The 26,863-nt window shown below is 42.8% G+C and overlaps 1 long non-coding RNA gene and 1 pseudogene across 1 annotated transcript; both read left to right on the top strand.

The window, feature by feature from the left end:
- LOC127056021 (FRAS1-related extracellular matrix protein 1-like) overlaps nt 1-26,863 on the top strand; it is a 100,795-nt pseudogene that overhangs the window by 21,903 nt on the left and 52,029 nt on the right.
- On the top strand, nt 343-16,547 carry LOC127055284 (uncharacterized). Its single transcript, XR_007775451.1, has 3 exons — nt 343-531; nt 13,607-13,662; nt 14,894-16,547. It is a non-coding gene; the product is annotated as an uncharacterized LOC127055284 (long non-coding RNA).

Genomic DNA, 26,863 nt, shown 5'->3' on the forward strand with positions numbered 1-26,863 from the left:
CACTATTTCACATGTGATTCTAGTATTAACTTTCCAGTAATATAGCTTACAGGTTTGCTATGTGGGAGAGCATTAAATGGCACTACTTAGGAGTTTGTTGGGCTGGTCTTTTAAATTCAATGGCTGTTATGAGACTGAAATTTATTTGACAGCCAAATCTAAAACATTTCCAAATACACACAAGTTCCTTTGTTTTTTTGATCCAAAGTCCTCAGCCTTTGAAGATACTTGATTGATTTATTGTTTTTCAAGGAAAGATCAGATGATCTTTTTTGCTCTTCTTGTATGCTCTCCTGAGAGTGTGATTTCAGTATCTCTATTCTTTGTTTCTTTCTAGGAGGTGAAATAGGACATAGCCTTTGTGACGACAACTTGACTCTCATTGTCTCAGATGGAGAGGCTGGTACAGTGGATAGTTGTTGTTTTAATAAAGCTCTCTCTCCACCGTTATCTCTTCACACACTCTCCCAGGCTGTGATCTGAACATCACAGTCCTCCCCATCACCAACCAACGTCCCACCATTCATCTGGGTATGTTTACTAACAGTTTCACATTTCAATGTATTCAGTTTGAACTACCGGACTATAATTTTTTCCAGATTATAATTCAGAAGATAGATTTCTTGCCTTAGTCTGGTTTGGAGTTACTGTAATGACACCAAAATACACACCCAAAGCTTGGAAGTGCCATGCTGTACTCCAGGTTGTATAGTTTTTCATGACACAGGATGGAGAGCTGTGCTGTCATAAACCTCATTGCACAGGACCCAATAGACATGGAATGCTTCTGTTCAGAGATCAGTCATGCTACCAAAACCATTTGACTAATTGGTAAACTGAGCTATCTGCTGCTTTGCAGACAATGTAGTATTTGCTTTTTGGTTTGCCTCCATGCAGTGCTCAAAAATTTGGATCCTTCACAATTAGGATTTGAATATAGATAGCATCTAATCCAATTTATCTCATTCACGTTGCCAGTGCAAATAACACCGACAGTTTAGAGAAAATACTTAATTTGGCTAAGTCTTTCTAGTTTACTTCTCAAAATATTAAACATTCTAAAGGCAACAAAAACCCTATACACAACAGGCATTAGGTGTCTATAATATTAATCTGCTTTTTCAAGTTAATTACAATAGGCCAGATACTGCCATCTTTAGGGAAAACTTGTGCTCAAGGCAATGGGAGTTTGCCTGAATAAAGTCTGCAGGATCAGGCCCAATTTTATTATTTGCCCTACTGTTTAACAGTAGCATTTCAACATGATTAAAAAATAGCATTTCAGCTCCTAAGTGAAATACAGAACACTGAAGATTAAATTGTGGACAATATTGTAGCTTGTGGCCTCTACTGCTCAGGTGATATGAAAGGGCTGGATTCTGGCTGTAGCTGGGCAGTGGAGAATTCCTATCTGGGGAGAGGAACATGCTGCTGGTGTAAAGCTGCTGAAGCTGGCTCCTGTACCAATCACTACCCCAGTGAGGTAGGAGTGTGGTGCTCTGTCATGCTATCTGAGTAATTTAGAGCCACCTCAAGGCTGCTCTAACAGATGCCAGGGCCAGGTGCACAGAAGTAGGACTCCAACCCACTATTCTGAGCAGAGTTTGGATTTAGGGCAGAATTGTGCCCTATGTCTTCAAGCCACTGTGCAGCAGTAGAGAATGTAGAGGTGGTAACTTGCAGTCACTGTCCCAGGAGCAGGAACTAGACCTGCAGCAGACCCTGGAGGAAAGCATATAGTGACAACTGCTTCTAAAACTTTTTAATAGCTTGAGGCATGTGCTTGCCCTGTCTGTCCATGCTCCCAGTGGATTTCTAGCATGGCTGTCAGCATTACGGTATCAGGGTCCTTCTACACAGAGGGAGCTCAGTGATAGGTACTGTGTGTATCCTCTGCATGGTCACACAAAATTGGAGAAGACTAACTCTTCCCCTCACCTTGTACATCTGAACAGGTTAAGTACAGTCTAGTCTTAAATGACTTCTCCATTTGGAAAACATGCGTGAAGAGAATAGAGTAGGACAGGTTAGAAGTCAGAAAGCCTGAATGAGAATAGATGTAGAGATGAATTCAAAAATCTATGTCTGGATTTGAAACTTTGCAAGGCTTTTGAGACCCTGTGCTCTTTGAGTCAGGTCCATCTGTAGACTAGAGTTCATCAGAAATTACCCATGTCAATTCTGACTCCTGTATAATCCCATTCCCACTGACAGAAAGCACATATAAAAAGATCCCTCTGCAGTGGATCCTTTAAAACCATCAGATAAGAGCAGGTAATTAACTACTACACTTTCATAGCCTAGATCTCTGGTAATGATTACTGACAATCTCCAGTTATAACAGGGGTGATATACGTTTAGTGCTGCAATGTTATGCTGTGCAATGATGGTTATTCTGCTCACTTGCCAGGGAAATCGTTCTCCTGTCTCTCTTTTTTTTTTGTTTTGTTTTCAAATGAGTGCTTAAAGACATTCCTTTCAATGATGTGTGCTGGCAAGTCACAATACCTCTGAGGATGGAAGGTCCGTAGCTCCAGTAGGAGGAAGAAACTTGAAAAAATGGAGTTGGTGCGGAAGAGTGAACAAGGTCACTGGTGACAGTGCTCCGCTCCATCTGTGCAGGCACACTTTTAGCAGAAGTATTTCAGCAACATGACATTTTAGAACTCCTTAATTCGTCACATTATTTTAATTCCTTTTTTTGTTTTTTAAATTATTATTCATTTCTTTGGTTGCATTTGGTAATGAAACCCAGGCACCTCTTGGCTTAGTAATTCAACTTGGCTGACCCATTTAATGGAGAAATTAAATGCTATTCTCACTGTTAACCCGGGAATCAGTTAATGCAAGAATCATACTCCTCTCATGGGAGAAAGGAGCATAGTCTAGTGAGTAGAGCTGGAGAAGTCAGTGGTGCTCAGCACTTCTGAAAATCAGCTGCTAGGTGCCTTTAACTGACATAAGGAAGAAACCAAAATTAGTGGACATTTCTGAAAATGTTGACCTTAAAATCTCTGTGGCTCTGTTTCTTTTTGTAAAATAGGTATACAAATTACTTCACTTACAGAGGTTTAAGAGCTCAGTCCAGCAAAGCATGTAAGCACGTGCTTAACTTTAAGCATGTGAGCAGATCCCAGAGGGATTACTCACGTGCTTATAGTTAAATGTGCTTAAATGCACTTCTGGAGCAGGGTCTAATTTATTTCTGTTTATAGAAGGCTTTGAGAACTTTGGATGGAGGACATGATAAAAGTGTAAATTAGAGTTGGTTAGAATTTTTTCATCAGTGTTTTGTTTTTGTTTTTGTTTTGAAGAGGGGGCAGGGGATCAAGCCACAATGTTACCATTTTTTCCCCAGATCTACTACAAACTAGATAATGATACTAAATATAAAACTAACCTCACTGCAACAACAAGGTTGAGATAGCGAGCAAACAAAGATCAGGAAATTCAGAAAGTTTAAGATTTCTATTGCAGCATTAACTTATACCATTGAATTGCATATTATAATACACAGGTAATTGAAATTACTCCTTCTGGAAAAATTCTACAAAATTTAAGCAGCAAAGAGTCCTCTGGCACCTTATAGACTAACAGACGTATTAGAGCATGAGTTTTCGTGGGTGAATACCCACTTCATCGGATGCATCTTTTACAGATCCAGAATAACACAGCTACCCCTCCGATACTTTACAAAATTTAAGATTATCAGTTTTTAAAACGAAATTTTATGGATTTCTTTTTTGTAAAGAGATTAATTTTTATAGAGTCCTCTTGATTTTCCTGTGTGTCACCACCCTACCTGAGATCAAAATTTGGACCACTGAACTTTTCTTCATATGACTTTTTTTTTTCTTTTTTTCCATTTCCTTGTTTCTAGTTTTGGCTTATTTTGAGTTATGCAAGTACAAATTTAAGGGGGGAAATTATTTTTCATGTTTGTGGAGCACAAAAATACCTGAAATGATACTAATCAAACTTTCCAAAAGGAGTTTTTACCTTTTGGACCACCATCAAATATGAGAAAAGTTCAGCCATGAAAAAGATTGTCTAAGCTTCTGTCTCCTGATTCTCCATTGCATTCCTTCAGTTGTTTGCCAATGTAACTCTGCTGAAATCAATGGAGTTTTATTCTAATGCAAACATCTGAGAATCAGGCCCATGGTATTTGAGTTGTTGGCTTTTAGTTCTTGAGAAGCGGCAGGGACTTCTCTATGATGATGGCATGTTGAAAAGGATGTCAGTTAAATCTGTGAATAACCACTGCTGGATGCCAGCAAAATGGGGAAGATTTGCTTTGATGTTTGTTTCTTTACACTGGTGTTTCTCCCAACCTCCCCCACATATACAGATGCACATCACACTTTACCATCCCCTTTAAAAATTCTTGTTGAGTCCTTCTTCAACTATTTTACAGGGTACAAGTCCTTAGAGCCTGAGAAGTGCTGAGTACTGTCAATTCTCTGTGGCTTCATTGGGACTTCTGGTTACTTATTCAGTTTCAAAAACACTAGTTTGTATCCATTGCCATGCTCCCTTTTTCCTTTCTGCAACCTCCCACTTGCTTTCAGCTCCATCCTGCCCCCTCACTAAGTTCCAAAATCCCATCTCTGGCTATGTCATGTGCAGCTCCGCCTCTGTGCTGAGCTTCAGCTCTGTTCAAATTTTTTGTGCTCTGATGCTTCCCTGAGGTGGTGAGGGCTGTGGCCCTACTCTGAGTAGGGTTTCAGGTTTCAGAGTGGTAGCCGTGTTAGTCTGTACCAGCAAAAAGAATGAGGAGTCCTTGTGGCACATTAGAGACTAACATATTTATCTGGGCATAAGCTTTCATGGACTAAAATCCGATGAAGTGGGTTTTAGCCCATGAAAGCTTATGCCCAAATAAACTAGTTACAGTGCCTGAAAATAAGTTTAGACTTGAATGTTAGTATAGAATACTATACAATCCTACTGTGATCCTACTCTGATGGTGGACCTGCATGTGGTGATGCAATCTGGGATGAGAAATCAGCACTCCTGTAGGATCTTCCAAAAGGGCAGAGTCTTAGCAGTGGGGAATTAGAGGCACACTGGATACTACAGTGATAGGCGTGCTACGAATGCCTAGCTAGATTGGCTGGAGGAGAAGGGTTCAGAGGAACCAAGTGGGGAGTCAATTCAGACCTCAGTCCCATAATAATATCGACAATAACTGGCACACTGAACTGTGCACATTGCTACAAGTTTGTGGTTTCAGACTTTGCCAGCAATGTCAGAAGACCATTTAACCTCTGGCATTAACTAGAAATGGGCAAAGATACAAGCCAGTGCAGTAGTGTTGATTAATGCATCCTGGGGAGATTTAGTGAGGCACTTGGCACTACACACCTAAGAAGTGCATTAGCTGGCTTGAAGACTCCACTTGGCATGTCCAGTCATAAATATAAACCATGTTTCTTAGAAAAGTCAGGTCTTGCCCATATATTGTAGAATCATAGAAATGTAAGGCTGGAAGGGACCTTGAGAATCATCAATCCAGCCCCCTGTGCTGAGGCAGGACCAATAAAACTAGCCCGTCTTGCACAGATGTTTATCTAACCTGTTCTTTAACAACTTCCAGTGATAGGGATTCCACAACCTCCCTGGGAGCCTAGTCCAGAGCTTAACTACCTTTATAGTTAGAAAAGTTTTCCTAATATCAAACCTAAATCTCCCTTGCTGCAGATTAAGCCCATTACTGCTTGAATGTTCCACCTTCAGTGGACATGGAGAACAATTGATCACTGTCCTCTTTATACCAGCCCTAAACATATTTGAAGACTGTTATCAGGTCTCCCTTCAATTTTCTTTTCTCAAGACTAAACTTGCTCAGTTTTTTAAACCTTTCCTCATAGGTCAGGTTTTCTAAACCTTTTACCATTTTTGTGGTTCTTCTCTATACTCAATCCAATTTGTCCACCTCTTTCCTAAAGTGTGGTGCCCAGAATAGGAAACAATGCTCCATTTGAGGCCTCACCAATGCTGAATACAGCAGGAGAATTACCTCCTTATCTTACATACAACTCTCTGATTAATATCAGAGGGGTAGTCTTGTTAGTCTGGATCTGTAAAAGCAGCAAAGAATCCTGTGGCACCTTATAAACTAACAGACGTTTTGGAGCATGAGCTTTCGTGGGTGAATACCCACTTCCTCAGATGCGTGTAGTGGAAATTTCCAGGGGCAGGTATATATATGCTAGCAAGCAAGCTAGAGATAACGAGGTCAGTTCAATCAGGGAGGATGAGGCCCTGTTCTAGCAGTTGAGGTGTGAAAACCAAGAGAGGAGAAACTGGCTCTGTAGTTGGCAAGCCATTCACAGTCTTTGTTCAATCCTGAGCTGATGGTGTCAAATTTGCAGATGAACTGAAGCTCAGCAGTTTCTCTTTGAAGTCTGGTCCTGAAGTTTTTTTGCTGTAGGATGGCCACCTTAAGGTCTGCTATAGTGTGGCCAGGGAGGTTGAAGTGCTCTCCTACAGGTTTTTGTATATTGCCATTCCTAATGTCTGATTTGTGTCCATTTATCCTTTTCCGTAGAGACTGTCCAGTTTGGCCGATGTACATAGCAGAGGGGCATTGCTGGCATATGATGGCGTATATTACATTGGTGGATGTGCAGGTGAATGAACCGGTGATGGTGTGGCTGATCTGGTTAGGTCCTGTGATAGTGTCGCTGGTGTAGATATGTGGGCAGAGTTGGCATCGAGGTTTGTTGCATGGATTAGTTCCTGAGCTAGAGTTATGTTGCGGTGTGCAGTTACTGGTGAGAATATGTTTCAGGTTGGCAGGTTGTCTGTGGGCAAGGACTGGCCTGCCACCCAAGGCCTATGAAAGTGTGGGATCATTGTCCAGGATGGGTTGTAGATCCTTGATGATGCATTGGAGGGGTTTTAGCTGGGGGCTGTATGTGATGGCCAGTGGAGTTCTGTTGGTTTCTTTCTTGGATTTGTCTTGCAGTAGGAGGCTTCTGGGTACACGTCTGGCTCTGTTGATCTGTTTCCTTATTTCCTCGTGTGGGTATTGTAGTTTTGAGAATGCTTGGTGGAGATTTTGTAGGTGTTGGTCTCTGTCTGAGGGGTTAGAGCAGATGCGGTTGTACCTCAGTGCTTGGCTGTAGACAATGGATCGTGTGGTGTGTCCGGGATGGAAGCTGGAGGCATGAAGGTAGGCATAGTGGTCGGTAGGTTTTCGATATAGGGTGGTGTTAATGTGACCATCACTTATTTGCACCGTGGTGTCTAGAAAGTGGACCTCCCGTGTAGATTGGTCCAGGCTGAGGTTGATGGTGGGGTGGAAGCTGTTGAAATCGTGGTGGAATTTTTCCAGAGTCTCCTTCCCATGGGTCCAGATGATGAAGATGTCATCAATGTAGCGTAGGTAGAGAAGGGGCGTGAGTGGACTAGAGCTGAGGAAGCGTTGTTCCAGGTCGGCCACAAAGATATTGACATATTGTGGGGCCATGCGGGTGCCCATAGCAGTGCCACTGATCTGGAGATATATATTGTCATCAAATTTGAAATACATTCACAGATGGAATACAAGCTGTCAGGAACACTATCCCTGATGATACCACAGCACAACTGGCTGCTGAGCTCTGTGCCTGTTATAACCTTAGTCCCAGTATTGGACCTTAGCGTCCAAAATATGGGGGTTAGCATGAAAACCTCCAAGCTTAGCCACCAGCCTGGACCTGGTACCTGCTGCCACCACCCAAAAAATTAGAGTGTTTTGGGGCACTCTGGTCCCTCTGAAAAACCTTCCCTGGGGACCCCAAGACCCAAATCCCTTGAGTCTCACAACAAAGGGAAATAATCCTTTTTCCCTTCCCCCCTCCAGGTGCTCCTGGAGAGATACACAGACACAAGCTCTGTGAAACTACACAGAGAGACTCCCCCTCTCTGTTCCCAATCCTGAAAACAAAAAGTACTTTCCTATTCCCCCAGAGGGAATGCAAAATCAGGCTAGCAATCCAACACACAGATCTCCCCTTGACTTCTTCCTCCCACCAATTCCCTGGTGAGTACAGACTCAATTTCCCTGAAGTAAAGAAAAACTCCAACAGGTCTTAAAAGAAAGCTTTATATAAAAAGAAAGAAAAATACATCCAAATGTCTCTCTGTATTAAGATGATACAATACAGGGTCAATTGCTTAAAAGAATATTGAATAAACAGCCTTATTCAAAAAGAATACAAATCAAAGCACTCCAGCACTTATATTCATGCAAATACCAAAGAAAAGAAACCATAGAACTTACTATCTGATCTCTTTGTCCTTACACTTAGAAACAGAAGACTAGAAAGTAGAAAGTACTTCTCCAAAGCTCAGAGAAAGCAGGCAGACTCACAAAAGACTTAGACACTCAATTCCCTCCACCCAAAGTTGAAAAAATCCGGTTTCCTGATTGGTCCTCTGGTCAGGTGCTTCAGGTGAAAGAGACATTAACCCTTAGCTATCTGTTTATGACACGCCCCCCAAATTGCAGACAGTGGGGAAGCTTACTGGCGGCGATTTTCTTCTAGAACTTTAAAATAAACAGATTACTACAACACATGCACCTTTACATATACTACTAAGTATATAACTAACAGACTTCTACATTTTAAGAACACTTTTTAACTACTGAATTCTGGGAAACTCTCACGGGAGAGTGCATCAGCAACTTTATTAGAAGCTCCTGTGATGTGTTGAATTTCAAAATTAAAATCTTGGAGAGCTAAACTTCAACGAAGAAGTTTCTTGTTGTTCCCCTTGGCAGTATGAAGCCACTTTAGTGCAGCATGGTCAGTTTGTAGTTGGAACCGCCATCCCCAAACATATGGGCGTAGCTTTTCCAGGGCGTACACAATGGCATAGCATTCCTTTTCACTGACTGACCAGTGACTTTCCCTCTCAGACAGTTTCTTGCTGAGAAACACGACAGGATGGAAGTTGTGATCTGTTGCTTCCTGCATGAGCACTGCTCCTATACCACGCTCAGATGCATCCGTGGTTACTAGGAATGGCTTGTCAAAGTCCGGGGCCCTGAGCACAGGGTCAGACATGAGCATCGCCTTAAGCTGGGTAAAGGCCTTTTGACACTCAACAGTCCACTTAACGGCATTTGGCTGGGTCTTTTTGGTCAGGTCGGTCAATGGGGCAGCGATTTGGCTGTAGTGTGGTACAAATCGCCTGTAGTATCCGGCCAAGCCTAAGAAGGATTGGACCTGCTTCTTTGACTTTGGGACAGGCCACTTTTGGATAGCATCCACCTTGGCCTGTAGGGGGTTTATGGTTCCTCGACCCACCTGGTGCCCCAGGTAAGTCACTCTGTTTTGGCCTATTTGACACTTTTTGGCCTTAACAGTTAGTCAGGGCCTGCCTGATGCGCTCAAAGACCTTTTCCAGGTGTAGTAGGTGTTCGGGCCAGGAGTCTGAAAAAATGGCCACATCATGGAGGTAGGCAACTGCAAATTTTCCAGTTCAGCTAGTAGACCATCTACCAGCCTCTGGAAGGTGGCGGGTGCATTTCGAAGGCCGAAAGGAAGGACATTGAATTCATACACCCCCGCATGGGTGACGAATGCTGACCTCTGCTTGGCAGGTTCATCTAGCGGTACTTGCCAGTACCCCTTGGTTAAGTCTATTGTAGAGATGAACTGGGCACGTCCCAACTTTTCCAATAGCTCATTGGTACGTGGCATTGGATAGTTGTTCGGACGAGTTACAGCATTTAGCTTACGGTAGTCCACGCAAAAGCGTATTTCCCCATCTGGTTTGGGTACCAGAACCACTGGAGATGCCCATGCACTGGTAGATGGGCGGATTATACCCATCTGTAGCATGTTCTGGATCTCCCGTTCTATAGCAGCTTGGGCATGAGGAGACACTCGGTAGGGTGGGGTTGTGATTGGGTGAGCATTACCTGTATCAATGGAGTGGTATGCCCGTTCAGTCCGTCCTGGGGTGGCTGAGAACAATGGGGCGAAGCTGGTGCACAGCTCCTTGATTTGTTGCCGCTGCAGACGTTCCAGGGTGGTTGAGAGGTTCACCTCTTCCACGCCACCGTCTTTTTTCCCGTCGTAGTAGACACCGTCAGGCCACTCAGCATCCTCTCCCTGGACTGTAAACTGACAAACCTGTAAGTCCCTGGAATAGAAAGGCTTGAGAGAATTAACATGGTACACTTTAGGCTTTAGTGAGGAATTGGGAAATGCTATGAGGTAGTTTACAGCTCCCAGGCGCTGTTGGACCGTGAATGGCCCTTCCCATGATGCTTCCATTTTATGGGCCTGTTGTGCCTTGAAGACCATAACCTGGTCTCCTACCTTGAAGGACCGATCTCTGGCATGTCTGTCATACCAGGCCTTTTGCTCTTCTTGAGCATCCTTTAGGTTCTCTCTAGCAAGGGCTAAAGAGTGTCGGAGGGTGCTTTGTAGGTTGCTTACAAAGTCCAGAATGTTAGTTCCTGGAGAAGGCGTAAACCCCTCCCATTGCTGCTTCACCAACTGTAATGGCCCCTTAACCTCGTGACCATACACAAGTTGAAATGGTGAAAACCCTAAACTGGGATGTGGTACAGCCCTGTAGGCAAACAGCAACTGCTGCAACACTAGGTCCCAATTATTGGAGAATTCGTTGATGAATTTTTGTATCATGGCCCCCAAAGTTCCATTGAACCTTTCCACCAGGCCATTGGTTTGATGGTGGTACGGGGTGGCAACCAAGTGATTCACCCCATGAGTTTCCCACAGTTTTTCCATGGTCCCTGCCAGGAAATTAGACCCTGAATCTGTAAGGATGTCAGAGGGCCAACCTACCCTGGCAAAGATGTCTGTTAGGGCCAGGCACACAGTGTTAGCCCTGGTGTTGCCTAGAGCGACTGCTTCTGGCCATCGGGTAGCAAAGTCCACTAAAGTCAGTACGTACTGCTTTCCTCTGGGCGTCTTTTTTGGGAAAGGGCCCAGAATATCCACAGCTACTCGCTGAAATGGGACCTCAATTATGGGGAGTGGCTGGAGAGGGGCCTTGACCTGGTACCTGCTGCCACCACCCAAAAAATTAGAGTGTTTTGGGGCACTCTGGTCCCTCTGAAAAACCTTCCCTGGGGACCCCAAGACCCAAATCCCTTGAGTCTCACAACAAAGGGAAATAATCCTTTTTCCCTTCCCCCCTCCAGGTGCTCCTGGAGAGATACACAGACACAAGCTCTGTGAAACTACACAGAGAGACTCCCCCTCTCTGTTCCCAATCCTGAAAACAAAAAGTACTTTCCTATTCCCCCAGAGGGAATGCAAAATCAGGCTAGCAATCCAACACACAGCTCTCTCCTTGACTTCTTCCTCCCACCAATTCCCTGGTGAGTACAGACTCAATTTCCCTGAAGTAAAGAAAAACTCCAACAGGTCTTAAAAGAAAGCTTTATATAAAAAGAAAGAAAAATACATCCAAATGTCTCTCTGTATTAAGATGATACAATACAGGGTCAATTGCTTAAAAGAATATTGAATAAACAGCCTTATTCAAAAAGAATACAAATCAAAGCACTCCAGCACTTATATTCATGCAAATACCAAAGAAAAGAAACCATAGAACTTACTATCTGATCTCTTTGTCCTTACACTTAGAAACAGAAGACTAGAAAGTAGAAAGTACTTCTCCAAAGCTCAGAGAAAGCAGGCAGACTCACAAAAGACTTAGACACTCAATTCCCTCCACCCAAAGTTGAAAAAATCCGGTTTCCTGATTGGTCCTCTGGTCAGGTGCTTCAGGTGAAAGAGACATTAACCCTTAGCTATCTGTTTATGACAGTGCCTTTATACTTACACACAACTATGCCTACCTTCATGCCTCCAGCTTCCATCCCGGACACATCACACGATCCATTGTCTACAGCCAAGCACTGAGGTACAACCGCATCTGCTCTAACCCCTCAGACAGAGACCAACACCTACAAAATCTCCACCAAGCATTCTCAAAACTACAATACCTGCACGAGGAAATAAGGAAACAGATCAACAGAGCCAGACGTGTACCCAGAAGCCTCCTACTGCAAGACAAACCCAAGAAAGAAACCAACAGAACTCCACTGGCCATCACATACAGCCCCCAGCTAAAACCCCTCCAACGCATCATCAAGGATCTACAACCCATCCTGGACAATGATCCCACACTTTCACAGACCTTGGGTGGCAGGCCAGTCCTTGCCCACAGACAACCTGCCAACCTGAAACATATTCTCACCAGTAACTGCACACCGCACCATAATAACTCTAGCTCAGGAACTAATCCATGCAACAAACCTCGATGCCAACTCTGCCCACATATCTACACCAGCGACATCATCACAGGACCTAACCAGATCAGCCACACCATCACCGGTTCATTCACCTGCACATCCACCAATGTAATATACGCCATCATATGCCAGCAATGCCCCTCTGCTATGTACATCGGCCAAACTGGACAGTCTCTACGGAAAAGGATAAATGGACACAAATCAGACATTAGGAATGGCAATATACAAAAACCTGTAGGAGAGCACTTCAACCTCCCTGGCCACACTATAGCAGACCTTAAGGTGGCCATCCTACAGCAAAAAAACTTCAGGACCAGACTTCAAAGAGAAACTGCTGAGCTTCAGTTCATCTGCAAATTTGACACCATCAGCTCAGGATTGAACAAAGACTGTGAATGGCTTGCCAACTACAGAGCCAGTTTCTCCTCTCTTGGTTTTCACACCTCAACTGCTAGAACAGGGCCTCATCCTCCCTGATTGAACTGACCTCGTTATCTCTAGCTTGCTTGCTAGCATATATCTACCTGCCCCTGGAAATTTCCACTACACGCATCTGAGGAAGTGGGTATTCACCCACGAAAGCTCATGCTCCAAAACGTCTGTTAGTCTATAAGGTGCCACAGGATTCTTTGCTGCTTTCTCTGATTAATGCACCTCAGAATGGTATTAGTCTTTTTTACAACTGCATCACATTGTTGACTCACACTCAATTTGTGATCCACTATAATCTCCAGATCCTTTTCAGCAGTACTACCACCTAACCAGTAATTCCCCATTTTGTAGTTGTACATTTGATTTTTCCTATCTACGTTTAGTATTTTGCATTTGTTTGAATTGAATTTTATCGTGTTCATTTCAGAACAATTCTCTAAATTGTTAAGCTCTTTTTAAATTCTGATCCTGTCTACTAAAATGCTTGCAACGCTTCCCAGCTTGGTGTCATCTGCAAATTGTATGAACACACTCTCCACTCCAATATCCAAGTTATTAATGATAATATTGAATAGTACTGGACCCAGGACTGACCCTGGCAGGACAACTAATAATTGATAACTACTTTTTAAGTATACAGTCTTTCAACCAGTTGTGCCACCCACTTTATAGTAATTTCACCTGGATTACATTTCTCTAGTTTATGAAACTGTCATGTGGGACTGTGTCAAAAGCCTTCCCAAAATCAAGATCTATCACATCTACTGCTTCCCCTTCTTCACTAGGCCAGTAATCCTATCAAAGAAAGAAATTTGATTGGTTTGGTATGATAATTTTCTTGACAAATCCAGGTTGGCAATTACTTATATCTCTATTCTGTAGGTGCTTACAAATGGATTGTTTAATCATTTGTTCCAGTAACTTTCCAGATATCGAAGGTAGGCTGACTGGCCTATTATAATTCCGAGTCCTCTTTTTCCCTTGTTTTACTAAGAATTATGTTTGCCCTTCTCCAGTCCTCTGGGACCTCACTCATCCTCTATGATCCAAGACTGCTTCAGCTAATTCCTTAAGTACCCTAAGATGAATTTCATCAGGCTCTGCCAACTTGAATATATCTAACTTATCTAATGATCTTATTTAACATGTTCTTTCCCTATTTTGCCTTGAATTTTTCCCTCCTTGTTGTTAATATTGTTTGTGTTGAGTATCTGGTTGCTATTAAGCTTTTTAGTGAAGACTGAAGAAAAGTAGGCATTAAACAACTCAGCTTTCCAGATGTCATTAGTTCTTCTTCCTACTAAATAGAGGACCTACACTTTCCTTTGTCTTTCTCTTGCTTCTAATGTATTTAAGGAACCTCTTCTTATTGTCATTTATGTTCCTTGCTAGATGTAACTCATTTTGTGTCTTAACCTTTCTGATTTTGTCCCTATGTGCTTGTGCTATTCATTTGTATATATTTTAAAGAATTTATTTTCAGAAATCGTGTGTGTGTGGTTTTTGAAAATACTTTTTTTTAAAATATGTATGTATGTTTAAATAAATCCTTATAGTACATAGCAAAGAAGAAAAGTTTTAAAAGCAAACACAATGATAGACCTAGTAGACCTGATCTAAAATGACTCTTCAGTTAATTTATTAAGACTTCCTGGCTACCATTTCTCTTACTTTCTATTTTTCTAGAGGGCTTGCTACAGCCCTTGCCCTATGGGGGAGCGACCTCCCTTCCTACAAGTAGGCCAGGAATAGGTGGAGTCTGAATTCCAGCTCCTTAATGCACCAGCGGTCTCATTTGGAAGGGGGAAGTAACCTGCCATTGGTATAGAGCCGGTACCGGATTGTTCCATCTTGGAGCAAGTGAGGAGCCAGGTAGGGATTTGAGCCTTTGAAACTTCTAATTCTCTCCCTGTTCTGCTCCTGGGGCAGAGCAGCTATGGACTGCCCTTTGCTAACAAACTCTCTCGCTAACCCCATAGTAATAAATATCACCACCCCCTTACAAACAGCTACTCCTCTGGTTGACAGTCCCTGTATTAATCAATTGCCCATGTAGCTGTTGGTACTTGGTAATCTTTTGGTTTGATCAATTAACCAGATGTCGATAACTGATGCAACTAAACGACTTGTTCCAAATAGTTAGAATAATGCTGACCTGTCTTTTCTCAGGACACATGTTCGTAGTGGATGAGGGATCTGCAGTATGTATCAGTTTGGAATATCTGAATGCCTCAGAAAAGGACGCAGTCTCTGAGGAACTAACCTTCTTCTTGGAGACAAACTCTCAGTATGGTTACCTAAAAGACACTCTTCCCTCACCTTGCTATGAAAAAAATAATGCTGGAATCAATATAAATGAGTTACAGATTTTTTGTGATGTATTCCTAATAATAAAGGGGCTTATTGGAGTTTAATGTGGTAAAAGATGATTGGGTAATGCTTCACAACTGGTTATATAATGATGAGTATTGGTAGGTGAGAGAGAGAACATCTTGAGGAAATACAGTGCAGCAAGTGGCTTCTAGTTAGCTAATCATTATCTATTTAAACAGCATCAGATCATAGAAACCTATTGTTATCTTGTCCATCGTTCAGCACACAGTTCTTCACAGTGTATTCATGAGTGCTTTGTCTAGTATTATTTTCAATGATCCACTACTTCCTTGGGAAACTAATCCACAGGCTACTAGACCTTACTGGTGCTTATTTGGTCTTATTAATAATATTTAGAGATGGGTCTGACCTACAAAGTTTGAGTCTAAATTTCCCCTAGTTTATTTTTAATCTCACCTACTTTGTACAGAGGTTCATTCAGTCTTCAGAGTCTCTGGGCTGGTTATATCAACTATGTTCTGTCCAAGAATGAATGCTCAGAACCCACTGCCAATCATTTCATGATCTCTGTTTGCGATGATCTTCGTAAGTCCACAGTGATGCCTTTCTACGTTGTCATCAATCCAGTTAATGATGAAATCCTGGACCTGCAATTTGGGAACATAACGGTAACTTTGATCTTACTTTCCAAAGGTTAAAAAACACAAACCTCTGATCTCCCCAGATGTGCATTGGGGAATCTCTGCTAATTGTGAGGGTACACCTCATAAGGATTTATGGAAATATGCTTAAGAATGTATATATGTCATAACTGGAATATGTTTTATGCTACATATGCCGTGTAACATATCTCTGTAAAGGTTATAATCTACTGAATCTATTTGTATGCATGTATCACTTTTGTATTCAAAGTTATGAATATTGGCTGTGTACTTGATTTCTAAGTAGCCTTAGTAAAGCATTTGGCCAGCTTCTTGAGAAAGGAATGTGCAAATTAAGTGCCCCATTGTTCATCAAGTATTTCTTAATTGATCTTGGAAGGCTCCAATCCACATGTGTAGTTTTCTGGGAGACATTCAAGATAGCATGTGGGCAATGGCTGCTGCCTGTAAAAAGTGAGTCATCCATGGACATGTGACTTCTTGGAGCTCAACTTTGCATGGAAGAGAGGAGAGGGTCTCCACCCACAAGAGAGAGTCTATTTAAGCCCATGGGGGACCCCTCCATTTGGTCTTCAGCTGGTTCCACCCCCAAGGAGACATGAGAAAAATTGGAACAAAGGACAGTAACTACAGGGGGTATGAGTGATTGCTGGACCCAGACTAGAAGGAGACTAGTCTGCAAAATAAAGCTTACTGGAACACCTCTGAGGGTGAGGTTTTATCTGTATTCAGTTTTCTTACTGTATTAGGCTTAGACTTGTGTGTTGTATTTTATTTTACTTGGTAATTCACTTTGTTCTGTCTGTTACTACTTGGAACCACTTAAATCCTACTTTCTGTAATTAATAAAATCACTTTTTACTTATTAATTAACCCAGAGTATGTATTAATACCTGGGGGTGGGGCGCAAACAGCTGTGCATATCTTTCTATCAGTGTTATAGAGGGCGAACAATTTGAATTTACCCTGTATAGCTTTGTACAGGGTACGACAGGTTTATTTGGGGTTTGGACCCCATTGGGAGTTGGGCATCTGAGTGCTAAAGACAGGAACACTTCTTAAGCTGCTTTCAATTAAGCCTACAGCTGTTAGGGGACGTGGTTCAGACCTGGGTCTGGGTTTGCAGCAGGCTTGCGGGTCTGGCTTAAACCAGGCAGGGCACGGAAGTCCCAAACTGCCAGGGCAGGAAAGCTGGGGCAGAAGTAGTCTTGGTACATCAGTTGGCAGTTCCCAAGGTGGTTTCTGTGATCCAACCCATCACACTAATATCCTGGTCTTCCTGGGAGCTGATCCCTTATTGGAGACCATAAGAGTTCTCTGCAAGTAGGAAGAGCAGAATACCAAAGTCGACATTCACTATGTGGTTCGAATTCTGCCCTAAACCTTTCCATTAACTAGAGATGGGCCTTTACAGTTCTGATCCAGATTTTCACAAAGTTCAAAGTGTTTGAATCCTGAATATAAGTCTGGTCCATTACAGAATAGGCGTCACCTGTGAAATTTGTAGGAGGACCCATATTATCCCAAATATTGCAGATGTTCAGATCTCAGACTTTGGTCCATCTCTACAATTAACACATTAAATTGTCAGGCTTTTCCCCCCATTGGCCCAAAATCATTACTCAAATTAGATTAGGGCAGTAATTTGTTTTATTACTTACTCCCTGGCTCTATAGATCAGGGATCCCCAATGCGGTGCGGTGCCTGCGGGGGCATCTAAAAGTGTCTGCATCCTGGCTGGCAGTCGAGCATCCGCTGAAATGCTGCCAAAATTCAGCGGCATTTTGGTGGTGACGCCTCTGGATGACACCGCTTACCACCAACAAGCGGCGTCATCCAGAGGCATCGCTGCCGAATTTCGGAGGCATTTCCGTGGATGCTCGACCGCTGCCATGGTCCTTCGTCTGGCAGGTGCCAGATGAAAAAGTTTGGGGACCACTGCTATAGACCATAGAGGTCCTTGGCTGCTCTCACAATTTTCCACCACTTCTTTCTGTCAAGGGCATATTTTCCCCATTGATGGTAATTCACATTAAAAAGGAAAATAATGAACAAAGGCACAATAATTACTAACTTCACTGCATATATTCATTATAATTTGTATTGCAATAGTACCTAGGAGTCCTATGTTTTTTCTAGGCACTGCACAAACGCATGACAAAAAAAGTTCCTCCCTCAAATATCTTGTTGTTTAAATAAATGGGATATGTAGATGAGATTTGCTCCAGAGATGCAGTTGATGGTCTCTCCATTTTAATTTGTACCCTGCCCTTTTAAAGTTAATGTCAACATTTTTGAGAGGAATTGCGAAGAACAGGCTTATCAAGTTGGGTATGCACCTATTTTGCATTCAGAACCTGTTTTGCATGTAGAACCCTATGTTTGCACACACTCTGGGCATGTGGCTGTAAAATGAGCATACACTCACTTTTGTGGATGCAGTCCTGAAGGCTGGCTTGTGGCTAAGTTGACTAGTTGGCCTGACATGCTCTTCCACATGTCAGCTGTGCTGTCATGTTATTACCCGGTATAAAGCAAACTAAATAAAGCCAGATGCCCTATGGTATATAGTACTTGTAGTTTATTTGGTAACTTGGATTATTGTATGTTGCAATGTTTATAAGTGTGTGATAGCCTGTTCTTAATGGTTTGTTGTGGCAACAGTGTTTATAGAACTATTTTTGGGTGGAAGAAGAAATGGACTGTTGCTGATATTTATTGATTTAAAGCTAATACTTGCAAGAACACAGAGATGAGCCATAACTAATGTTGATTTGTACTTTTCTTTCCATACTCCGGAAGGAATTAGAATGAGCTGCACCCTTGTTTTCAACAACAATAAGCAGAGACATTTGAAACTAGAAATGAGAACACAAACTGCCATTCTGGTTCAGACTCTGATCCATTTAAGTCTAGTATCTTGTTTCTGACAGTGGCCAGCACCAGATGCTGCATTTGGCATATGTTGAATAAACTGTCCCCCACTTTAGGTCTCATCCTGGTCTTTAAAACAGTCAAACTGGCTTAAACCCAGAGGCATTCATTCTAAAATTGTTGTTAGTGTTAACTATTATAATCCTGGATATTCTTGTTATCCATATAAATGTCCAGTCTCTTTTTGAATCTTGATAAACTATTAGCCACAATGTTTGCATCACACCATTTAGTGATTCTGTAGGTTGCACTCTTATCAGAGTGAATGTTAAATGAACAGTGTTAAGGGAATCTGTATTACTGGAGGTGCCGTCTTTTAGATGAGACCTCAGGCAAGTTCCTGACCTTTGGTCAGGGCTGCCCAGAGGATTCAGCGGGCGTGGGGCAAAGCAATTTCAGGGACCCCTTCCATAAAAAAAAAGTTGCAATACTATAGAATACTATATTCTTGTGCGGGCCTCTGTGGGACCCGGGGCCTGGGGCAAATTGCCCCACTTGCCCTTCCCTGGGCGGCCCTGCCTTTGATGGTCATGCAAAATCTCATAGACTTTAAGGTCAGAAGGGACCATTATGATCATCTAGTCTGACCTCCTGCACAATGCAGGCCTCAGAATCTCACCCATCCACTCCTGTAACAACCCCCCAACCTATGTCTGAGTTATTGAAGTCCTCAAATTGTGGTTTGAAGACTTCAAGCTGCAGAGAATCCTCTCTTGTATGTCTTCACAAAAATGGAAATGTTAACCCCAGTGATGTAGTCATATTCCAGTTTAGGCTATTGCATTCCACCTCACTAGATCCCGCAGCTAGTTTCACCTTGATTTTAGTAGAGCTGAATGGAAAACATTCTAGAGATCAAAGTTTTTCCACATTCATATGGAAAAAAGATTGTTGGGCCGTTTGCAGAAGTGCAATTTCACAATATTTCCTTTTGGAAACAACAAAATGGTCTTGCAGTGGGACAAGTTTCAGTCTACTGAAATTAAACAAACTCATGGGGCTGCTGAGGGGGCAGGTGGGCAAGGTGGCAGGTTTCCTTTCAAAGCTTAATCAAACCAGATGTGTTCCCGTGGAAAGTTTTACTTTCAATGAATCAGCATTTTCCAGGAGAAACTGCCCAGCTTGAATATTATGTGATCTAATGAGTAATCCTACAGTTTGAATAGCAAATTGCACATTATGCATAATTGAATGAGTACTGTTCTTACAAATAGCTCAATCTATAGGCTGAACTTAGTTAAGATCCATACATTTACCAAATTGCCTATTATTGCGTGGGTTTTGTTTGGTTTTAAATTGCATTCCAAATGCAGTAGCATGTGACTGTTAGGGTGGATGATGGGGTGAGGGCGGGGGAATCAATATTTCTATTTTGAGGAGAAGGAATTTGGAATTTGTCATTGGAGTCAGTCACAAAGGAAAAAAGAGGGAAGACAGAGGGAGAAGGCTAAGTTCAGAGGTGAATCTTAGGGCATCTAACGTGTGACTTGTACCTTATTCCAGTTCTCTCTGTTAATAAGTTACACCTACATAGATTCTCACAAATTAATTTCTAAATGTAGCTCTGAGAGTTGTTTTGGTGGCGCACACAAGGACAGAAATTGTTTCTGAAACTGGACCAGTAAAAGAAGGAGGTAGATATTATCTAATAACAAACATTAAAAGAGAGTGGGGATTTTTAAAAAAAGTTTTAAAAATAAAATAAAGCTGGATTGTTAAATCTTTGGGTTTTTTAGGTAGCATTATTGCAGAATAAGACTTTATAATCCACTGTCTCTAGTGAATGACAAGGCTGCTGTAAATGTTCAACATTCAAATAGAAAATTGTTTCTTGAGGCTTCCATGGCACAAAATAAAAGCTCTGTAAATCTGGGCCTCCATATGTGGTTCTCAGCTGGTGTAAGTCCCTGAATGAATTACGTGCGAACAGAGAAATTAATGTTACACACATGGTGGCCAAACCTGAAAGCAAAAATTGCAGCTGAGAATATTTTGCAGTGGATTATGAAATATTTGAAGATAAATGGAAGCTGGAGTCCTTGTTGATATTATGCATCATTGATGCATTTCAAGGGATACATAACCATAATACTGCAATCACACGGGGAGAGGGTAAGGAATCATTTTCTTAATTGAACAATGCACTGTAATCACAGAATAAGTTAAAAGGGAAAAAGTACAAAAATGAATCCCCATCATAAGTTTGGACATAAAATAGAAGAATGGACCATTTTGTTTCCCTTTTAAAATCCTGAAATGTACTATATTACTATACATGTGTATTATAAAACATAAACTTTGGAATCTGATCATTCAGAGGAATCCTTTTTTAAAGAAATAAACTTGTATTTGATGACAAATTACCCAGAAGTATTTGCACTTTGAAAAAATTGCAATCCCCCCCAGTCTAAGCTGAATGGAGGGAAAGGAAGACTGAGAAACCTGCATATTATGACTAATTCTAAATGAGGCTGTAGTGGGGCAGTTACCCTGCTCCTAGAAAAAGGGCCAGGCTGATTGGGGGAGCAGCCACAGCTGGGGCCACGCCCCAATCAGGCCACACCTGGCCCTGTTATAAGAGCTCAGGGAGGAGTTGGGACAGGCTCTCTCCAGCCTTGGAGGGAGAAGGATCTGGCTGCCTGGGAGCTTAAGGAACAGAGCAGGTCTGGGGAAAGGCAAGAGGAGCTGGGGAGCGCCAGCCTGGTAAATTCCCTGACCGTGGGCCTTGCTAAAAGGCCAAAATAGGTAGTGGGGTTGCAAAGGCTGCAGCCTGGGGTTAGGCAGAGGCAGCTGGTCTGACCCTCCCTGGCTAATGATGAGTGGCCTTTTACAGATTGCAGTTTGCCCCAGTGAGCGGGGGCTAGATGAGGACTGGCAGTAGCCACTGAGGCAAGGTGGGGATAGAGGGTTGGGGGTTCCCCTAGGAGGGGAGACCCAGACTGTGGGTTACTCCTGGGGGCAGAACCCAGAGGAAAAGGGGCACTGGGGTCTGGGAGGGACATGGGAGCCCTAAGGCAGGTGAGCACCTTCCTGTAAAGGGTACTCTGGGCTGGACAAGAGCTAATTCCTAGGATAACCAGCAGGAGGTGCCGTGCCATTAAGTCTCACTTTGCTACAGAGGCCCATGCCTTTCATGTGCCTATGAAGCTATGCAAAGCAGTACAAATATTGCCCTTTTTCAACCTGAGCAACTAGTCAAATTTCAAGGCCCTGGGGATGTGCCAGTAGGAAGTTGAAATTGATGGCATATGGCATTTTCTTTGATGCAATCGGTTTTATTTATAAGACATGTACAAAGTTCTGCTTCTCCAAACACAGGAGGAACCAAAACTAACACCAGCAATTTTTAGCTTACAGCTCCAAATCTCTTTAGCCAACAGACTCAAAAATTCTCTCTTTTTCCACACTGTGTTCAGAGGCTGCTTGCTTTTTGCCATTGCCTCTCTCTGTATCCTTGCCTGTTCTCAGTTTCTGTGTGATTTCTCTTCCCTCTTGCACAGTCCTCCCCCACACCAAGTCACAATCCCAGTGGAACCTTCTGCCCACAAAGTTTTTGTTTCTGGGCAGACTCCCTGAGGAGTTCTTTTGGGCATGGCCCCTTAACCATACCCTGTCTTAAATGGTTCACAAATCAGTTTGAATGAGGTTTTAGCTCAACCCATAGCAAGGTTTCATCCAACTCAGAACAATGATAAATAAATAAAACAACTGAAACCCTCTTAATTCATTCATGAGCATCAGTGTTTCAAGTAGGCAGTGCTGTTAAAACTAAGAGCTGCTCTACCTTGAAAGCTTACATTGGCATAGCCACATCTCTCAGGGGTGTGTAAAATCCACACCCTTGAGCTATGCCAGCCTAACCCCCTAGGGGTCAATGGAAGAATTCTTCTGTCAACTTTGCTACAGCCTCTCTGGAGGTGAACTAACTACCACCATCGGAGAACCCCTCCTGCTGCTGTAGTGACTATACTGAAGCACCATGGTGGTGCAGCTGCAGCTGTAGTGCTTCAGTGTAGACATACCAGTAGCCTACATGTTCTGGAAGAGATGGAACTAGTGAAGGGGCTGCTACTTGAACAATGTCCTTTACTTGAATTACATATTTGTCAGCACTGTATTTTCTAATGCCTAGGAGTCTGTTGATTCAACACTTTAAATACTAGAGAACTATCAAATGTACCTGATACAAAGGATACCAACTGATACACTTTGACCCCTATACAAGCTATGTCCTTTGGAAATACTAACATTCCAATAGCACATTCTGAAGAATGCCTTCTACCCCAGTAAAACATTTCAGCAACTATGAGAGGGGCAATGACCATGTGTTATCACAGTACATTTTGTGTCATCCCAAAGCACAATTATTTTCAGGGATTGGACCTTGTAAATTGTTAGATATAATATTATGTACATTAATGCAAGGACATCTGTGTGGAATAGTGGACAGAGTACAGTGAACATAAGAATGGTCCTACTGGGTCAGACCAAGTGTCCATCTAGCCTAGTACCCTGTCTTGCAACAGTGGCCAGTGCCAAGTGCCCCAGAGGGAATGAACAGAACATCCCCTGTTGTTCATTCCTAGCTTCTGGCAAGCAGAGGCTAGGGACACCATTCCTGTAGGAGGCACGAAATGTTGAAAAGCTGCAAGCAAATTGTGATTTCCTCAAATTTGCTCATTATTTCAATCTTGCCAGTTTTTGTCAAGTTTTTTTCTTCTAAATCTATGGATTGATCAGGAGCAATTGGAAATAGTCACTGTTTCATAGATGTAATTTAAACTGTGTTTGCTAGCTGTGACTGGTCACCTAAGATGCATAGTTTTAATTTTTTTCCCTATATGGAAAGAGGTATGTTTTGTACTCAGGAATAGGGTTTGACAAAGGCACTGGGGCTCTGAATGGAACAGTGTAGGCAATAGTAACAGATATAGAACTTGTAAGCTTTTGGGGCAGGGGACTGTCTTTTTGTTCTGTATTTGTACAGCACTTAACACCGTGGTATACTAGTGCATAAACAGAGTCGCAGCGGGGTGGGGGGGCACTTTGCCCTGTGACCCCATTTGAGAGGGCTCCCGAAATGATGGAAGGGCTGCCAGGCTAAATTTCAGTGAGACGCATTTCAACCTGGCACACACAGTCAGAATGCCACTCAAGTTTGGCTTCGCCATCAATAGCATGTTCCTCCCTGACCTCCTAAACAGGCGATTGACTGGACCCACAACATTTGTTAGGCTGTATTCCCATTCCTAGTTTGTGTGGATAGAGTGGGCTGCTGGAATGGACCTGAAAGAGGCTCCCCACAGGGCTAAATCTTGGGAGCTGGGAAATGCTGGCCAATCAGCACCCCTCTGCTTCAGCTGGCCAATGGGTGCCAGAGACTGCCGAGGGGAGGAGCTTCCTACTGTCACTTGGTGAATGTCTCCCTCTCTTGCTACTGGAACTACCCCCTTTCACTGTTGGCCCCATCAAGTTCCCCCATCCATTGATTCAGGTGCATGGCATTGATGCCTTTCTTCTCTTAGGTAAGTTCATGGGGGATATGTTCATCAATGGCTATTAACCAAGATGGTCAGGGACGCAACCCCATCCCTAAAGCACTGACTGCCAGAAGCTGGGACTGGACAACAGCAGATAGATCACTTGATAATTGCCCTGTTCTGTTAATTCCCTCTGAATCCTCTGGCACCAGGCCCTGTCATAAGACAGGATACTGGGCTAGATGGACCTTTGGTCTGATCCAGTATGACCATTCTTATGTTCTCTGGGTATCCCTTGTATAAATTGAGAATGCCAAGGATTCAGTTCTGAGTTCTTAAGGGACTCTGTGAGCACAAAATTCATGAGACACTTGAGATTATTAACAATGTAAAGATTTAAAAATCTACTTGGCTGTTTGTTTATTGCACTTCAGTCAGCTCAGGCAATGAACGTAGGCTGAACAGCTTCCCTTGGGTTTCCGGTCCCAGGTTCTGGTTCTCATGCCCTGGAACAGTGCTGCTGTGCTGAGCTCACAGCACTGCAGAAAAATGAATATTTAACTTTTTTTCAGAGTGACTTTTTAATTGAAATATTAAATATTTCATGAGCCTTTTCTGTTCAGAAGGGAAAAACGCCAAATGAAGAAATTGGGCCTGGTTTGCAGTTACGCAAATAACCCTTTATGCTGTAGTGGCAGCCTAACAGTGACGGAAATGGGAGCTACACCCTCCACAGAGGACATCCCTGTCTTGTCTAGGGCTGGTGTGTGGATTGTATCCCAGATCTGCTCTCAGTCCTGCCCCCAGCCCCTGGTATAGGGATATGTCAGGTGTGGGGCAGGGTGTGACCAGATTGCACTGTGCTGTGGCTATTGTCTGCTTCCCAGGGCCTGATGGGAACAAGAACAGAAGCTAGGACAGCTTGGAGGCTACTCTAATTTATCCTAGGAGCTGAGCAGGCCCTGTCTGCCCCAGAATACAGGGATCACAAAGGTGCTTTAAAGCTACCTTTATGGGCCCCCTCTTCTCCCCCAACTTCAGGAATGGAGGAACTGAGAACAGGAGCCAATCCGAGAAAGGATTTAAGAGTTGGCTAATTCAAATGGCTTTGAAATGAGGTATTCACAGAGGTTTACACCGTTGACTCCCAATCTTTCCATTACCTGCACAGATGGCCTTGTCTCATCCCCTTGAGTTTACAGTGATTCTAATGCTCATTGATGTCAAGATGCCATTGGCCTGTGCCAGGATTTCAGGATCAGGCCTATATAACCAATCCAAACTTTGGTAGGTAGGGCTGCAGCTTGCCTCCAACATTCCAGCTGGGGAAAAAATGATCTGTCATGGTCCTTTGTGAGAGCATTTGCTTCGTAAGTGAATTTGTCTAACACTCCAGTTCCACTCAAATAAAATCTGTAATCAAAACAGATGACACTTCTAATTTAGTGAGGGCCTCTCTGATGGCACTAACCTACAGCACTTTGAGTGGGACCATCAGTTCACATTCCTTTTCCCAATTAAATGACAAAAGATTGTTAACTAATGGAATCAAGGAATATCCTAGAATGGTGAGCTATGTAAGAAGGTATCTGAACTGTTTACGCACACTTGTTTGCTTTTTCATGACTTGAAATTAAAATGTCAGCTCTATATTGTGTTATACTCTACTCTTGAAGGGCAAAAAAAAAGTATACTGGGGATATATACAATATTTTTTAAAAGGTGCATTTATTGAGGGGCAGGGAGAGCTCATATAATGCAGATAGATTTTTTCATCATTGATGAAATCTAGAGTTCCTTGGATGAAGGCAGTGCAAGCAAATCCGGGCATGCTTGTGAAGTATCTAGCTTCCAGTTGTGGGGAGGAAGGAGCCTGCATAAATTTATTTAAGGAAAACAATGCAGTCTGACCCACTGCTCTTCCCTCTCTCCTCTGTCCTGGGTGCCCACTGCAATTGCAGCAGATCTGTCAGGTTATCTCAGTCAGTCCCAGTTAAAAGACTTGCCCAAACCTTGTGTTTTCTCACTCTCACCTGTGTGCATCTGGTCTCCAGAAATCAGCCTTTACTGACAATAGGAAACCAATGTTTCCCATATGATTTTTAATCTCTCTCTCTCAGCACAGTAAACCTTGAGAGGAATCTCTTGGGAAATGCCCTTTGATAGCCTCCAATATCTTTCACTCTGCTTTAAAAATTCCTCCTCCTCCGTCTCAGAAATCTCTGAAATGTCCTTTACTTCTCCCTCTTCCCCATGATAACAGAAGGTGACGAGTGAGCTGGGGCCTGGCACTTTGAATGCTGAAGATCTTGATGTCCCTCATAATGCACTGAGTTTCTCTGTCTTTGCCCCGCACCCCCCGTTCATGGATTGATATTAAATGGAGTCTATGGCAGAGATGTCAGCTAGTACAAGGAGCTGGACTCAGCAGTCCTTTATCGAGACTTACAGCTTCACAGCTTTTCCTTGGCTGAACTCAAGCAAGGTCTGAGTAATGGAACTTTGGCTTTTCCTTTACTGGCTTTTATTGTTCGTACACTTTAGCTGCATCAGGGCTACGTGGGTTATATATGATTGCACGTGTACAAAATGGTCTCCTTGGTCTCACAGTGTTAACACACTGTTATGAGTCTTGGATTAATTACAGCCTCTCTTGTGGCCCTTTCAGGAGGAATATGGTCATCTGTTCATAGGATGTTTTGTCTTTACTGAACAAGACTTTTAAAAGG

Source organism: Gopherus flavomarginatus, chromosome 7 (genome assembly GCF_025201925.1).
Source record: "Gopherus flavomarginatus isolate rGopFla2 chromosome 7, rGopFla2.mat.asm, whole genome shotgun sequence".
In the NCBI taxonomy this organism is placed as follows: Eukaryota; Metazoa; Chordata; order Testudines; family Testudinidae; genus Gopherus; species Gopherus flavomarginatus.